The following is a 16,951-nucleotide window of genomic DNA, read 5'->3' as shown; positions in this document are numbered from 1 at the left end:
TTGAGGAAGGATCAAAAGCTATGTTAGAGAGATTGAGGGCCAGGGGCTACAAGGAACCAACACTTTCTAAAGCTCTAACTAAAGCAAAAGAAAGATCTAGAGAGTCCCTTCTTTCACCCAAACTTGTGGACAATGAGAAGGCAGAGTCAGTGCCAAGACTTATCATCACGTATAGCCGGCAACAGAGACAAATCAGGGCAATCATCAACAGGCATTGGCCTATTCTAAAAACTGATGGAGTTTAGAATCCCAGGGTCTCTGATAAACCGGTAGTCACCTTTAAAAGAGCATACAGTATGCACAGCAAATTGGTTAGATCCAGCCCGGAGCTAGTCAGTGGCAGTGACTGGCTCACCAAAAAGGGCTTTTTTAAGTGCAGCTCATGTCGCGCTTGTAAATTTGGGCAAAACACCACCCATTACGACAATCCCTTTTCGGGCGCAAAGGTGGCAATCAGGGGCAATTACAATTGCCGCACGGAATTTGCTGTATATGTCCTGACGTGCACCTGTGGCCTGAGCTATGTAGGTAGCACTAAGGCGCAGGTGCATGTGAGGATATTGCAGCATCTCCGGGCGATAGTCAATCATGACTCCGCATACCCCGTGGCACGTCATTTTGACATGGTTCATGCCAGGGATCTGGCATGCCTTAAATACTATGTCATTGATGCGGTTCCAATTCTGAAACGAGGAGGAGACAGGGACAAAATCCTCAGAAGATTGGAGACCCAATTTATTGTGAGGCTGGATAGTAAACAGCCCAATGGACTCAATGCAACTGAGGATTTACATAATTTTTTGTAAATATGGGCAGTTCTACTAGATAAACAAGTTCCTGTTCTCCACTCCCCAATACATCCAAGTGGAGGAAGTATTCCTGTGCATCAAATCTTGAACTAGAGTGGCAGCTTACACATCCATTGGAATGTATCCATATATTCTGATGGGAGACAGCCCATATAGCTTCTGTCTTGTATAGGCTTGTTAATTAATGAAAGTTTACATATATTGTATATATTATTAACTAGTGAAAAGTTATACATATTGTATATACATGAGTTACAGTTATTCTGTCACCTCTCAACAAAACTCCTTTTCCAAATCCTTTTCTTTCCGGACTAGCACAGAACATGTAATTATTTCCCTTTCTTATTTAGTTATTTTTCTAGTTTAATGCACACCCATCCGCACATCACAAGCACTTTTGGGAGGTGATTCCATCACACCATATGTACATATTTAGGCACTTATAGGTTTTGTAAATATTTGTACATAGGTCTTAATATTTATGACAATGTAAATTCATGAATTGTGAATTTTAATAAATATTGTAGACTTCGGCTCATGGGCAATACACAATTTAGCTGTCACGTAGATACAATATCACATGAATTATAGGTCCTAATTTTGACATTTCTTGATACTGAGATACATATGTATAAAATGAGGTTCGTGCATTTTATTACGACAATATTAAAATTATTGCATTAAAGCAGAGATTTTTTCAGTATTGGATAAATTTAAAAACTCGCTAGTCGGGTGTTCCTGCATTCAAGCAGTGATGATATTATAAAGACCTTTTTAGATTGTTGTGCAAAAAACATTTATTGGGAACAAGACCAGGTCGATAATTATTTTTATGAACCTTATTGGTCTTTGTAATTATTACGACTGAATTTTTTATGAATGGGTTAATTGCAAATTTTGTATATATTGTACTGCACTTTATATGCTCCAAACAGTTTATTTGTATTAACCTCATCTTGATGCTTGATTTTAATGTAATTTCAGTCATTTACATTCCCTGCGTTTTTTATGTCTGCACTCATTTCTATTTCCATGTAATAGTCATGTGACACACAAAGGAGGTGTGGCCCCTAGGAAGGGTCAAGGGAAAAAAGCATATAAATTAAACGGCAGACTGTTTACAAGGTGTGTGAACAAGAGTACGTGGTACTGGAAACGCGTCACTTGAAGGGTCGTAAATAAACAAGATCATCCTGCCTGAAAACGTGGGGTCTGCCTTCTTCTTTCGCCGCGCTGTTGGCGTGGAGGTTCGAGGATTGTGCTACATATATATATATATATATATATATATATATATATATATATTTATTTTCTCTTCCATGGTTCACTACCTCCAGAAACAGGAACGGACTCCGCTTATTTTGTGCAGATTCTTTTATTATTTCATTTGCTTAGTGCGCTGTGCCACCATGACTTATAACCTGCACCTGATGGATCACGTGTTATGTAGCAGCAAGGTTTTATTGAGCTTGGGGTTCTAGATGGTTTTTGATTATTTTTATTATGATAGAGACTAGGTGGGTAATACCACAAGTGTGGTGTACTTGATCAGATGCCCTTGCCTGATGGAATATGTAGGCATAACCACAAGGGCATTAAAGACAAGAATAAGCGAGCATAAGAGCAACATCAATTGCAAAAGAAGTACGACAAAGATGGCATCGCATTTCTTGGAAAAGATCCATACCGCTAATGATATCTACTGGACTGTGATCGAGCAGGTACCGAATGAGAAAGATTTATACGAAAAGGAGCAACGATGGGTGCACCGCCTAAAGACCAATGAAAGAGGCCTGAATGATGAGATTCCCTGGAGCCAACTATGAACCACTTTTTCGATTACACTGAATTCTGTCAACTGATAGGTTGGTTCCAAAAACCGTTAGTTATGTCTTACCAACACTACTACTTTCAGTGAACCAAACAGCAGAATAACATTGGTGCGCAACACATGCATTCATGACAACAATCACCCGCATGTAGCGCAACCTTTTGAACACTATGAAGAAGAGAATAAGAGACTATTGTCTATCAAGGGACTGTATACAGCATGAACATTGATAAAGAGTATGCAGAGTTGTTCCACTCAATAGAGGATTCATTACTCCTGCCATCCACCGTCCTACAAAATAATCTGCGATTTGCCCGGAAACTAGAGTTGTAAATATTCAATTTCACGAAAAAACTACCTGTGTATATAAAAACCTACAATAAAAACCATGTACAATAGCCTTCGTTTTGAGTACCATGCGCACGAAGTGCAACCAATGTGGATGGAGATAAATCAGAAATACAAGTAACTGCGAAAAGCCAGGGCACTAGTGTTGAGAACATATGCCTACATGCGAACAAACAACCTTCATGAAGTGCAACCTCTTATTAACTTTGATGAAAATGAATAAGAGCCAAATTGTAACAATAATGCTGTTTGAGGTATTAAACTATTTTTTCTTACCCTCCCCCAACGAACATAAGGTATTGCCTCACAAGCAAAATCAAGCCCAGCCACCCATCACGATAATTATACAGGAAGTGGTTTTCTCAGCCATGAACAGACTAGGCCATGTGAAGGGGCCATTTTTGTTGTCTCTCTAGTCTTTGATCCGGAGTTAAATCGCAGTATATATACGATATAGATTAGCGTGCCGAAAGTACACTTATGTTTGGCTCCACAAATTAGGTAATAACATTTTGGTTACAAGCAATCCTTCAACCAAATACGATGACATGAAAGAACAACTCTTTTTGTTTCGTAATGGATTTTTCTCCATTTCTATGCCTTTGAGCGTCATTCGACATGTGACGCTAACAGCCTGCACAACAGAATAACCATGTGTAACTAATTAAGGAGACTAGGTAGATCAATCAATCAATCAATCAATCAATCATGACATGAAGAGCCAGGTCTTGAGTTGCTTTCTGAAGGAGAGGTGGTCCTGGGTTCCCGGAGTTGGATGGAGAGGGAGTTCCATGTCTTGGCTGCCAGGTAGGAGAAGGATCTTCCTTCGGTGGTGGCTCTGCGGATGCGTGGAACGGCGGCGAGGCTGGCCGACCATAGCTGGCGGGTGGGCGTGTAGAAGGTTAGGCGGTTGTTGAGGTACTTGGGGCCCAGGTCGTGGAGAGCCTTGTGTGCATGAGTGAGGAGTCTGAACGTGATCCTCTTGCTGACGGGGAGCCAGTGCAAGTCTCTCAGGTGGCCGGAGATGTGGCTGTGTCGGGGGATGTCCAGGACGAGTCGTGCAGAGGATTTCTGAATGCGTTGGGAGTCTTTTCTGAAGTTTGGCTGTGGTTCCGGCATAGAGGGTGTTTCTGTAGTCCAGTCGGCTGGTGACGAGTGCCTGAGTGACCGTCTTCCTGGTTTCGGTGGGGATCCATCTGAAGATCTTTCGGAGCATGCGCAGGGTGTTGAAGCACGATGATGATACGGCGTTGACTTGTCTGGTCATCGAGAGGGAGGAGTCCAGGATGAAGCCCAGGTTGCGTGCGTGGTCCGTTGGCTTGGGAGTGGTGCCCAGGGCACGGGCCACCAGGAGTCGTCCTAGGCTGAGGGCGATGACCCCAGGATGAGGACTTCCGTCTTGTCTGAGTTCAGTTTCAGGCGGCTGTTCTTCATACACTCGGCGCCGTCTTTCATCCCTTCGTGTAGGCTGGTTCTGGCGGTGGCTGGGTCGTTGGTGAGGGAGAGGATCAGCTAGGTGTAGTCGGCGTAGGAGATGATGTTGAGGTTGTGTTGGCGTGCGATGGCTGCGAGGGGGCTCATGTAGACGTTGACGAGGGTGGGTCTGAGCGATGATCCCTGTGGTACGCCGCAGATGACTTCGGTGGCCTCGGATCTGAACGGGGGGAGGCGGACTCTCTGGGTTCTTCCAGCGAGGAACGAGATGATCCACTCCAGTGCCTTCTCTTGGATTCCGATGTTGCTGAGGCGCTGCACTAGGGTGCGGTGGCAGACCGTGTCGAACGCTGCAGAGAGGTCCAGGAGAATGAGGGCCGCTGTTTCCCCGTTGTCGAGCAGGGATCTGATGTCGTCAATGGCTGCGATGAGGGCGATCTCGGTGCTGTGGTTGGCTCGGAAGCCGGACTGTGAGTGGTCGAGGGATCCGTTCATCTCGAGGAAGGCGGCAAGCTGTCTGTTGACGGTCTTCTCGATGACTTTTGCAGGAAAAGGGAGGAGCGAGATGGGGCGGAAGTTCTTGAGGTCGGTGGGGTCCGCTGTTGGTTTCTTCAGGAGGGGGCTGAGCTCGGCGTGCTTCCAGCTTTCCGGGAAGGTGGCGTTGATGATGTCCAGGAGTTGGGGTGCGATGATGGAGTCGGCCTTGTTGAAGACGTGGTGGTGGCAGGGGTCAGTTGGGGATCCGGACTGGATGGTGTTCATCGTGCGGGTGGTGTCTTCGGTGCTGACCGGGGTCCAGGCGCAGAGGGTGGTGGTGGGGGGCGTAGGTTCGGTGGTTGGGTGCGTGGTTGGTGCGCCAAAGCTGTAGACAACTATCCAATCAGGCAACATATAAATACCTAGTGCTAACTACAGATGCTTCAGACCACGGAGCAGCAGGGAGGTCCTAGACGGATGAGGGAGTATCGCTGTATACGTAAGTCCGACTCTAGCCAAGTCGTTAAGTCGCCCGGCTAAGAGACTTTAAGGTGGGGCCTGGATTCCCCAACCCCTTTTTTAATCTTCGAGCACAGCCAGCTATATCTGCGTTTCTTTAACAGTGACTGAAATTATTAAAAGATCCCTCCCCAACCCCGGCGTTAGGTCATGTGGCACGGAGAACAAAAGCCAGTGTATGTATTTCTTATTGATCTGAACATTACATCTTTTGGTTTCATTTTTCCTCTGTGTGTGTATGAATGTATGTTGGCCACAGACAAAAGTGTGCATGTAGATAAGGTGCTGTCTACTTCCTAACAAACGCCAAGAATACCCACAAACAATGAGGGTGAATGGCATAATATTAGCCGGATATGATTGAAATACTAAGCTCAACGATTTGAAAAATATGTAATGAAAAATATATCACAAAAAATGTACTTTTTCATCACAGCCACTAAGTATAAGATCAGCATAAAAAAACATATCCACGTTATGATGATGTGTCATATTAACAACCAATAGGTTGTTCATCCAGTCGTATTGCTTTCTCTCCACAGGTACCAATTTGGTAAACCTTTTTGAGGAGGTCATTCAGCCTCTACAATTTTCTTTTCAGTTGACCAGTCTATTTTTGTGGTCAGCTTGTTGTGAAATGATAGGCATATAATATATATACACTATTATCTCAGAGTGCAGTAGGGATCACAATAGGTCCTGATGAGTAAAGCAGTAGGGGACTGCTTACGAAACATGTCGACCAAGTAGAGAGTAGAACCTACTTCCACTTACTCTCTTTTTTCCCCTTTTTAACGTTCTACTAGACAGGGAATTTTTTATATTTTATTCTCACCTTTTTCCCCTACCACTCAAATCACCCTCACGTACTACACTTATAGTCTATCCACACAATATTAAGTGCTCCCGCGTAGTGTGTGAGGGGTATTTTAAAAACACTTCGTGCTTTCCCCGTACTGTTGACCGGTATAAGCCAAAGTCACACATCACAAGCAAATTTAAAAACTTAAAAAGTAAGAAAAAGGATCGAATCCCGTTGTTTATTGAGAGACTAGGTGGGATTGTCAGTAGTCCCAACATTTCACTTTCAACACCACAGATCTCCTGATTTTATTGTTGTACATGGACAAAGCAACCGTAAGGTGAAGTTGATTTCATGGTTCGACAGACTCAACAACTATCTAGAAGCAGCTTATTCGTGTCAGTAGTGTGTACACAAACGTTTAATTTCTTGACAGAGAAATGTTCTGCCAAAGTGAGATTTACAGAAATTACGTAAGTAATGTGGTTCGTATACTTCTTCCATCACTTTTTTCACTACTGAAAACCAAACTACTCCACTGTTCGCGTCTAGAGTCTACGAAGGATGACAGAGTAGTTGCCAAGTGAACGTAAAGAGGTTTGCCTTGGTATGGACACAGAGGGCAATGCGACTCAAACAATCTAATTTTAGCATCTGGTAGCAGGTGTTACACTCACTGGCATAGAGAAATATAATGCATGTCTTTGGTGCACACAGCTTTGGGGGGGTGCACAGAGATAATTAATTGCTGCACATGAAGTAACTCAATTAGAGGGAACACTGACTAACATTATTGCGGTTTTACATACCTCCTCCTCCTCCCCTCCCCAAAAATTCAGAAGAGCAAGAAGGTACAAAATCGTTCCTGATGCTTTCAGGCCTGTTATCTCTGAAGGCTTGACCATTTTCAAGGGATGTTGGCAGGTCCCTGGACCCATAGAGTAAACTTCGATTCACTTTTAATATGGTGGGACAGATAGTACCAACTAATATTACAGGTTCGCCAGGTCCCTTTGAGCCAGTCGGTGTTTGGCAAAGGAGTTTGATACCAAGGGGACCAATATTGTCAATTTTGTGAATTTGTTGTGCTCCTTAATGGAAGAAGGCGCCATCTATAAGACAGTGAATGCTTACAGGTAGGCCCTTTCAGCCTGTCATGTTTTCACATTAGGATTCCGGGGAAGGAAAGGGAGGTAGAAAACCTTTGTTAATATATTAACTCTTGATGGGTATCAGATCATCAAATCTATTACAACCCAGATAATCACATCTCTGGGAAGTGAATGTGGTCCTTCGTTTTCTGCAACCTTGGCTTTTGTCAAGAAGGCATTTGTCTGCACAACTGACCTTCCTGGTATGTCTTCTACCAGAAGTAAGGCAGTGGAGCTGGCTGCAAAACTCTTAAGTTTACGATAGATAGGAGAACCAACTCAAGAACTAGATCTAGCGGTAACAAGGGAGCTCAGATCCAGAGGGCCAAACAATTTCTTATTTTGTTTAGGAAACCATTATCTCTGGCCTCTTTGCTAATGTTAGTGAGATAGGCAAAATAAGTATTGTTGGAGCCAGGTACTGAGGCTTCTAAGCTTGAATCTCCTTCCATAAAAGAAGCTATGGAACAAATCCTTCATTTATGGGTCAAGTTGAAATAAATTAGGACATCTTTCCACTATTTCGATTCGACTTATGGTTATTCCAAATCTGCTACTGACATTACCTGGTTCTGAGTACATTTTGGCCAGTCATAATTCTAGCCTCAGGTTTTGACATGGGCTAAAAAAAATCCCAGATTAAAAAGGATTAGTTACTTACCTGTAATCCTAGTTCTCTTCCAGGGGTATCCTCATCAAAGTCATAAGCATTAGAATATTCCCGCCTACGTGCGGGACCCCGGAAACACTATATTATATGTGCCCCACATATAAATACACATATATATATAAACCATATATATATAAAAAACAAGCAATAGCAGCCATATCACATTAGAGCTGAAATATGCTGTGAAGAATTTCCACCATACATGAATAATAAGCATTAGAAACAGGAGAAAACAACACCAAAGCTTGTTTAGGAATTGTTTTAATGCTCAAAAAGCAGTAGAAATTCTCATAACTCACTGGAAGCATAGAAAGCTCCCAGGCTGCATTGCAAACACACAGTCTAACCAGACTGAAAAGCTAACCTGTAGCTAAATAACAAAAAACTGACACTGTGCCTTTAAGGCACTCATGACCCCCTGAATCCCATCATGCCTCAGGAGTGGCAGTTAGGCAGTTGTTCTTTTCGGAGACTGAAAACCAAACCCAATAACGCTTAGGTCAACAATATCTCCTTACGAACAGTTATTCCTTGCCCGGGGAGGCGGGAGGGTTGCTTATGACTTTGATGAGGATACCCCTGGAAGAGAACTAGGATTACAGGTAAGTAACTAATCCTTCTCTTCCAGGGGATCCTCATCAATAGTCATAAGCATTAGAATAGAATAGCGAGCCTCTCCTCATCTCTGCGGGCAAAGGAAAGATAAGACAGAAATCTCATCAACAAGCTTGAGCAGACAGAACCGACTACCCAAACAGATTCCTCAAGGAGGCTTGCCCTACTTGAGTGTCAGTCCTGGAATCAGAGTCGAGGCAGTAATGCCTCGTAAAGGTATGCACTGATTTCCAGGTCGCGGCCTTGCATATTTCTGACATGGGAACGTCATGCAAGAAAGCCACTGTAGCCGCCTTCCCTCTAGTGGAATGCGCTTTTGGAGACATCAACAAAGGTTTTCCCGCCAGTTGATAGGCCAGCTTAATGCAAGAAACAATCCACCTAGAAATGGACCTCTTTGCCGCTGGAAAACCAGTTCTCATAGCACCATAGTTTACAAACAGTTGGTCCGTTTTCCTAATCCCCTTAGTCATTTCCAAATAAAACTTCAGCACTCTTTTAAGATCTAATGAGTGAAGTGACCGCTCAGCCGGGGTCGCCGGATTTGGAAAAAAGGAAGGGAGAGATATAGACTGATTGATATGAAAATCAGATATGACTTTAGGCAAGAAGGAAGGGTGAGCCCTCAGAACCACTCTGTTATGGTGGAATACCGTATAAGGCTCCTTTGCACAGAGCGCCTGTATCTCACTGACCCTGCGTGCAGAGGTAATCGCCACCAAAAAAGCTGCCTTCCAAGAGAGATGTTGTAAGGAAGCTTTGTGGATTGGCTCGAAAGGTGGAGACATCAACCTTGATAGAACTAGGTTTAATTCCCACGGAGGAGAAGGATTTCGTACAGGGGGATACACCTTCTTCAACCCCTGGAGGAAATCCTTGACCACCGGAACCTGAAAGAAAGACACCTGGTCAGGCGACTTCCTGTAAGCCACAATAGCTGACAAATGCACTCTAATGGAAGCGTACTTTAAACCAGCTGTTGCGAGTGAAAGGAGGTATGGTAATATGACGTCCTCCTGCCCCTTAATCGGATCCAAATGCTGATCCCTACACCATAAGTAAAACCGTTTCCACTTGAAGGCATAGGATGCTCTCGTGGAAGGTCTCTTAGCCTCCTTTAAAATGCTCATACAGTCAGGAGGTAGGTTCAAATGTCCGTATTGCAGGACCTCAGGAGCCATGCTGTTAGGTTCAATGATGGGAGGTTGGGATGCATTATCCTCCCGTTCATTTTGCTCAACAGGTCCGGTCTGCAAGGGAGTCGTTTGTGTGGACACACAGACAGATGTAGAAGGTCCGGATACCACCACTGCCGAGGCCAGTCCGGAGCAATTAGGATCATCACCATGTTCGTCCTGAGGAGCTTGGACACCACTCTCGGGATCAGAGCCAGGGGAGGAAACGCGTACGCGAACATCCCTGCCCAATCCAACAGGAGAGCGTTCCCCAGCGTCCCCGGTCTGTGGAACCTGGACGCGAAGGCGTGGCACTTGGAGTTTTCGTCGTCTGCGAACAAGTCTATGGACGGACGCCCCCAGCAACGAAAAAGTTCTTCTACTACTTCGTCGTGTAGCACCCAGTCTGGCTGATCTTCGAAGTGCCTGCTGAGTGCGTCTGCTTTGACGTTCAACTCGCCCGGAAGATGTACCGCCACCACTGTGAGACCTCGAGCGAGGAGCCAATGCCATATTGTTTGAGCCTCTCGAGACAGTGGGCGAGATCTTGTGCCTCCTTGCTTGTTCAGATAGAACATGGTTGTTGTATTGTCCGTCTGAACCAAGACTGAGTTGGCTGTGATCGCTGGCAGGAAAGCTTTGAGAGCCAGGAATACCGCTCTGAGTTCCAGCATGTTGATGTGGTAAGTCTGCTCCTGCGCAGACCACCGGCCCTGAATCTGAAGCGGACCCATGTGCGCTCCCCAGCCGTGCAGGGAGGCATCTGTCACGATAGATAGGGATGGGATGGGTTGATGAAACGGCACTCCCACCATCACATTGCGTCTCCGAGTCCACCATCTGACAGACTCTTTTGTCGCCTGGGAAAGAAGGATATGGTCCTCCCAGCGACCTGTCGCCTGGTCCCACTGATCCTCCAGGGCCTGTTGCAGAGGACGCATTCTCAGCCTGGCGTGTGGGATGAGAAAAATGCAGGACGCCATGGAACCCAGTAGAGACGCCACCTGTCGTGCTGTTGGGGGACGAGACTCCAGCAGAATCCCGCACTTCAGGGTCATGGAAGAAAGTCTCTCCTCCGAAGGAAACGCTCTTCCCACGCTTGTGTCCAAAACGGAGCCTAGGTAGTGGATGGATTGCGTAGGCTGCAGGACTGACTTCTCCCTGTTCACATGGAGGCCGAGCCTGTGAAGCTGTTGTAGGCACAGATGCAGATCTTGTGTCACCCGTACCGGGGATGAACCCTTCAGGAGCCAGTCGTCCAGATATGGGTAGACGAAGAGACCCTTCTTGTGAAGAAAAGCCGCCACCACCGCCATGCATTTGGTGAAGACTCGTGGTGCGGACTTGAGACCGAAGGGTAACACCTTGTACTGGTAGTGTTTGTGCCCCACGACAAACCTCAGGAACTTTCGATGTTGCTGCGCAATCGGGATGTGAAAGTACGCATCTTGAAGATCCACCGAACACATCCAATCTCCGGCTTGTAGATGTGGACATATTTGGTGAAGCGCCAACATGCGGAACTTTTCCTTGACGATGACCTTGTTTAGGAGTCGCAGGTCGAGTATTGGTCTGAACTTGTCCTCCTGATCCTTTTTGGGGACAAGGAAATATCTGGAGTAAACTCCTTGGCCTCTTAGAGCGCGAGGAACTTCTTCTATCGCTCTTTTTTGCAGCAGGATCGCCACCTCCCGACGGAGCAAGCTCAGTTGGTGAGGGCAAGAGCTCTTGGGAGGAATGCTCTTTGGAAGAGCACGGAAACGTATCCTGTAACCACTTCGCAGTATATTCAGCACCCACTGATCTTTTGTGATGCTGACCCACTCCTCCAGGTGTTGAGATGCACTTCCTCCCACCGGAGTGGGCAACGGTGTCAGAGGAAGCCACTGCTCAGGCCTTTCCTCCTCTCGGGGCGTTGGAGGACTGCTGACGGCCACCCCTGCCCCTGCTGGGTTTACCGTGAAACTGGGGTTTACTCTGAGCTTTGTTCTGCGACCACTGAGGGGTTTGAACCCTCTGCTGGGCCCCTCTCCCCCTGTTGGACTTGAAGCGGCGCTTGAACTCCTTCTTCTTCTCCAAGCCCACCGCCTTCACCGTGTCCAGTTCAGTTTTCATTCGGGTCATTTCCTCGTCTGCGTGTTCTCCAAAGAGGGCAGAACCCGAGAAAGGGAGATTCAGAATCCGATGTTGGGCATCCGGCTTCAGCCCTGTAAGTCGCAACCAGGCCGATCTTCTGGCGCAAACTCCATGGGCATAGGAATGACCCGACAGCACCGCCCCATCAGCGGCCGTGCTGATCATCTGGTTAGCCACCAGACACCCCTCCGTAACAGTTTCTTCAAAGTCCTGCTGATCCTCTTTCGGCAGCTTCGCTTTGAACCTCTCCATCGAGTCCCATAGGGCCCTGTCATACCGGCCCAGGAGCGCAGCTGCACTGGAGACCTTAAGAGTGGAAGCCGCAGAGCTGCAGACCTTCCTACCCCAGGAGTCTTGGGTCTTGCTGTCCTTATCCGGTGGGACTGAAGACGAACCAGCAACCGCATGTGTCTTTCTTGCCGCTGCCACGATGACCGAGTCAGCTGGAGGGTCAGACCTCACAAACACCGGGTCAGAAGCCGCAGGTTTGTACTTCTTCGTGATGCGTGCTGGCACTGCTCTGATTGAAGCCGGGGTCAGGAAAACGTCCTTGACCGGATCCAAAATCCCAGGGACCAAAGGCAGCAGAGGTCTGGAGATGGCCTTTTTGTGCAATGTTTCGAAAATGACCGTCGTCGTGACTTGAGGAACAGACATTTCAATGTTTAGTTTAAGTGCACCTCTCTGCAGAACGTCCAGGTATGTGCCAATATCATCCACAGGGGAAGACCTGGACGTTGGACTGTCTGTCAAAGTCGGCGAGTAGTCCCTCTTCGACGACCTGGTAGACGAAGTGGAAGAGGTAGACGGGGTACGTCTACGCCGATGGTGAGAACTGCGTCCCCGCTCCCTCGACTTCCTGGGACGCTCCTCCCGTCTAGGAGAGCGCGACCTGACCCGATCCCTTGGGTGATGGTCTCTTCTAGGAGATCGGGATGCCCTGGGCGATATGGCTGGAGACCGCCCAGGAGACCTGCCCCGAGGGACATAAGCCTTTCGGCCATCCAGTCTAGGGTCTTTTGCAGGCGATCTAGATCTTCCCCGACCGTCCCGCCTGGCTTCCCTTGTGGGCGAGCGGGACCCCCTTGGCGCCCTGGTGGGTAGATCCACAGGCGTGGAGCGCCTGGGTGGGCTACGTCTGTCTATCTCCTCCACCATGTCCTGGAGAGCTGACCTGTGGCGCGGGCTGGCATATTCCTGCATACGCCTGGTAGCCCCATCGTCTCTCCAATGGTCCAGGGACCGGTACCATCTTGGCGACAGCCGGATGCGTCCCGCAGAAGGGTCTGGCCGACGTTCAGGGGTCCTGTGCACCGGGCTTCTAGATCTGGAGTGTGCAGTAGAGGAGCCCGAGGACCGATGAGAAGAATGGTGAGAAGCAGATTCTGTCACCATGATCGTGTCCGAGCGCCTCGACGTCGAGCGCTCCCTTCTCGCCGTCGACCGCTTCCGAGGGGTCGGGGGATCAAACAACCTCGATCCCGAGCGGCTATGCGAACGTTCATAGTCTCTCGACGTCGAGCGGCGATGAGCAACCGCCGACGGAGTCTTCTGCCTTGACGTCGAGCGATGGCGTTTGGGAGGCGACGGGGACCTCCGCCTCGACGCCGAACGTCGACCCGTGTCGTCGCGGGAGCTCTCTGCCTCGACGCCGAATGGCGATGGTCAGTCGCCGGCGTAGAGCCATGCCTCGACGTCGGATGCCTGTGCGACGACGGCGGAGGGGTATTGGGCACCCTCGACGCCGAACGACGCTGCTGCTGCACCGACGGGGACCGCGTCCTCGACGCCGATCGACGAGCACCCATCGACGGCGGAGGAGTCACCTTCCTCGACGCCGATCGTCGCCTGGTTGACGACGGCGAGGTGACGTCCCTCGACGCCGATCGTCGCCTGGTTGACGACGGCGGAGGGGTAATGGATCTCGACGCCGACCGTCGCCCGGTTGACGGCGGCGGAGTAGCCTTCCTCGACGCCGATCGCCGCCCGGTTGACGACGGCGGAGGCGATTTCGAAGATGGCGCCTTCGATGACGCACCTGGCCTTCCTCTCGATGGCGAGCCCGCCGTCGACGGCTGCTTCCCAGAGGAAAATCCTTCCTGTGGATCTTTTCTCAGCGCCGAGCCCGACGCTGAGGTAGAAGGACGCGAAGACCTCTTCTTCGAAGACGAATGGGCTTTCTTGGAGCCCTTCTTCACTGGGGACCTTCCTCTCGAAGCTCTGTGGGCCAGGCCATAAATCCGAATTCTCTCCCTGTCCTTGAGAGTCCTGCTCGATAGGTTCTCACAGTGTGGACAGGTTTCAGGATCATGGTCATCAGGCAGGCAAACAATACAGACCTCGTGGTTGTCTGTCTTGGCCTTCTTGCTGTTGCAAGAAGGACATCTATCAAAAAGAGATGGCATTTTCGAAGTAAAATGCCCTCCAAACTGCTCAAAAAAGGCAGTATCTTACTTGACAAGGTGGTAGACGTCGAAGTAAGAGCAAAAAGTTTGAAAAAGAAGCAATCTTCTGTAGAAAAATCAGAAAATTAGTGGAGCTGTGTTAGCCAGGGTCCTTCACTGAAGGAGCCGGAAAGAACAACTGCCTAACTGCCACTCCTGAGGCATGATGGGATTCAGGGGGTCATGAGTGCCTTAAAGGCACAGTGTCAGTTTTTTGTTATTTAGCTACAGGTTAGCTTTTCAGTCTGGTTAGACTGTGTGTTTGCAATGCAGCCTGGGAGCTTTCTATGCTTCCAGTGAGTTATGAGAATTTCTACTGCTTTTTGAGCATTAAAACAATTCCTAAACAAGCTTTGGTGTTGTTTTCTCCTGTTTCTAATGCTTATTATTCATGTATGGTGGAAATTCTTCACAGCATATTTCAGCTCTAATGTGATATGGCTGCTATTGCTTGTTTTTTATATATATATGGTTTATATATATATGTGTATTTATATGTGGGGCACATATAATATAGTGTTTCCGGGGTCCCGCACGTAGGCGGGAATATTCTAATGCTTATGACTATTGATGAGGATCCCCTGGAAGAGAACTAAAGGTTTTCAATTCACTTAAGAACTTTATGGCATGATTTATTCATCCTCCAACTTTGTGACTGATGTTCTATTCCTCCCTTGTATTCAACCAAATTAACTCTTATTATATCGATTTTTGATTGTGTATGATTTTATAAATATTTACTGTGGGTTAAAGCTGGACATTTTCAAACACGGAAGTCTTTCTGAAGTTAATGTATTTTTTATTTACAGATAACTACCAGAATAAGGAATAAAGTCTATAGAAAATTAAAGAAAATGGATTTGCATTAAGTTTCAGCATTCTTGGTTGAAGTGTTGTAATGCAATTTGTTATGCTCATGCAATTGTAGTTTCTAGAGCTGAGCTACAAAGAGCTTTAGCTGTCTGACAACCAGACCTACTGTTTCCAATACATTAAATATGCTTACAATAGGCTACGAATCGGCCTCTGGCTCCTGCCGGATGGTTTTATTGTCTATCTCACTTCTTTGCTCCTGACCCTATTGCTTTCCTCTCTGTTCATGTGTTTGTCTCATTCAAAAGGCAAGGCAATGGAAGCCAAAACGTCTGAAAAAAGTGTAGCATAGGAGCATCAAACATGTGTATCTATCTTTTGTAATGTTCGAACATGTATTACATGTCGCTCTAAAATACCACAAAGAATAGGTACACCCTTGAACTGGAGGCTCTGTGAAGTTCTAAATCCTTGGATTGAATCCGAGCAGGTTCACTCAGTCTTTCAACTCTGAGGTCGATAAAATGCGTGCCACTGATTCAGGTGACAAACATGTCACCTGTGAATAGCACTAAGAAATGTGCTCCATAATTGCACCTAGTATGTTATAATTTTACATAACCCGCACACACCACCCTCAAGTCTGAAGCAGTACGTGGGAATACCAGATTTTTCTTGGGAGTCTTTTGTAATTCCTTGATGGACTTTACTGAGACACCTGTAAGCCAGTCTTCTGCCCGTCTATTGTAGTCCACTTGTGCAATAAAGGTTTGATCTGGAGGGTTGCCATAACGTGTCTATTTTTCTTAGGAGAAATATCTGCACCATTTGTTTTACAGACATTTGTAAATCAAAAAATGTGGACAGCACAATGTTATCATCCAAGCGCTATGACACATTCTCTCGTTTATGAAGAGCAAGGGAAACCCGTGGGTATCAAGGGACCAGTTGTACATAGTGTTATAACTGAACAGGGGCCCCTCAGCAGAAAATATTGCTTATAATGTATTGTGAAAACAATTACGCCCATATACGTTGACAAATGACAGATTAAAATCTCATTTATTAAATAATTTAATTACATCGGTGTGTGAAAACACAAACGACAAACAGTTAAATTAGCATAAAGACTCAGGCACTCATATGTGACAGAAATGAAGAAGGTAGGTTAGTCACATTTCAGAACATCACTTTACTATACACATAACAGTAGGGCCCACCTACTAAATGAAATTATTTAACACATGAGATTTTGATCTGTATATTGGACAACGTATATGAGCATAATTATTTTCCCACTGCAGCATATTTTCTGACGAGGGACCAATGCTCCTTTATAATAATGTGACCCATTCTCTTAGCACAAATAAGCAGCTTTTTCACACGTAGCAAGAGTGGCTATCATTGAATGGATTTCGAATGGATTTCCTTTCATGCATGCGTTTTGACACATGCTCGCATGTCAGAGCCAAAAAGCAACAGTGAAGTCAATAGCTCAGTCTTTAAAGCAGTGACTTATTGTCTTTGTCAATATAGGTTATTGTTCTATTTCTGAATTTAACAAAGCAAGAAAGAAAGCATAATCCTAGCCTTGGAGTCCTTTAAAGAATGTATAGCTTCATAGCAAAAAGCTATGAAGTTTGATATTGATAACACATTTGCTGTAAGGGAGAACGTCCTTCTGAGGAAGGGAAAAGAAATGAAGTCTACCACAGTTGCTGGACTGA

General features: G+C 46.5%; 1 protein-coding gene across 1 annotated transcript in view; it reads right to left on the bottom strand.

The window, feature by feature from the left end:
- Positions 1–16,951, bottom strand: part of LAS1L (LAS1 like ribosome biogenesis factor) — a 402,245-nt gene that overhangs the window by 265,767 nt on the left and 119,527 nt on the right. The gene's annotated exons all lie outside the window — the stretch shown is intronic.

The sequence above is a fragment of the Lissotriton vulgaris genome, chromosome 4_1 (assembly GCF_964263255.1).
Source record: "Lissotriton vulgaris chromosome 4_1, aLisVul1.2, whole genome shotgun sequence".
NCBI lineage: Eukaryota > Metazoa > Chordata > Amphibia > Caudata > Salamandridae > Lissotriton > Lissotriton vulgaris.
Note: the sequence above shows the minus strand (reverse complement) of the source record. Positions and strands in the feature narration are given on the sequence as shown.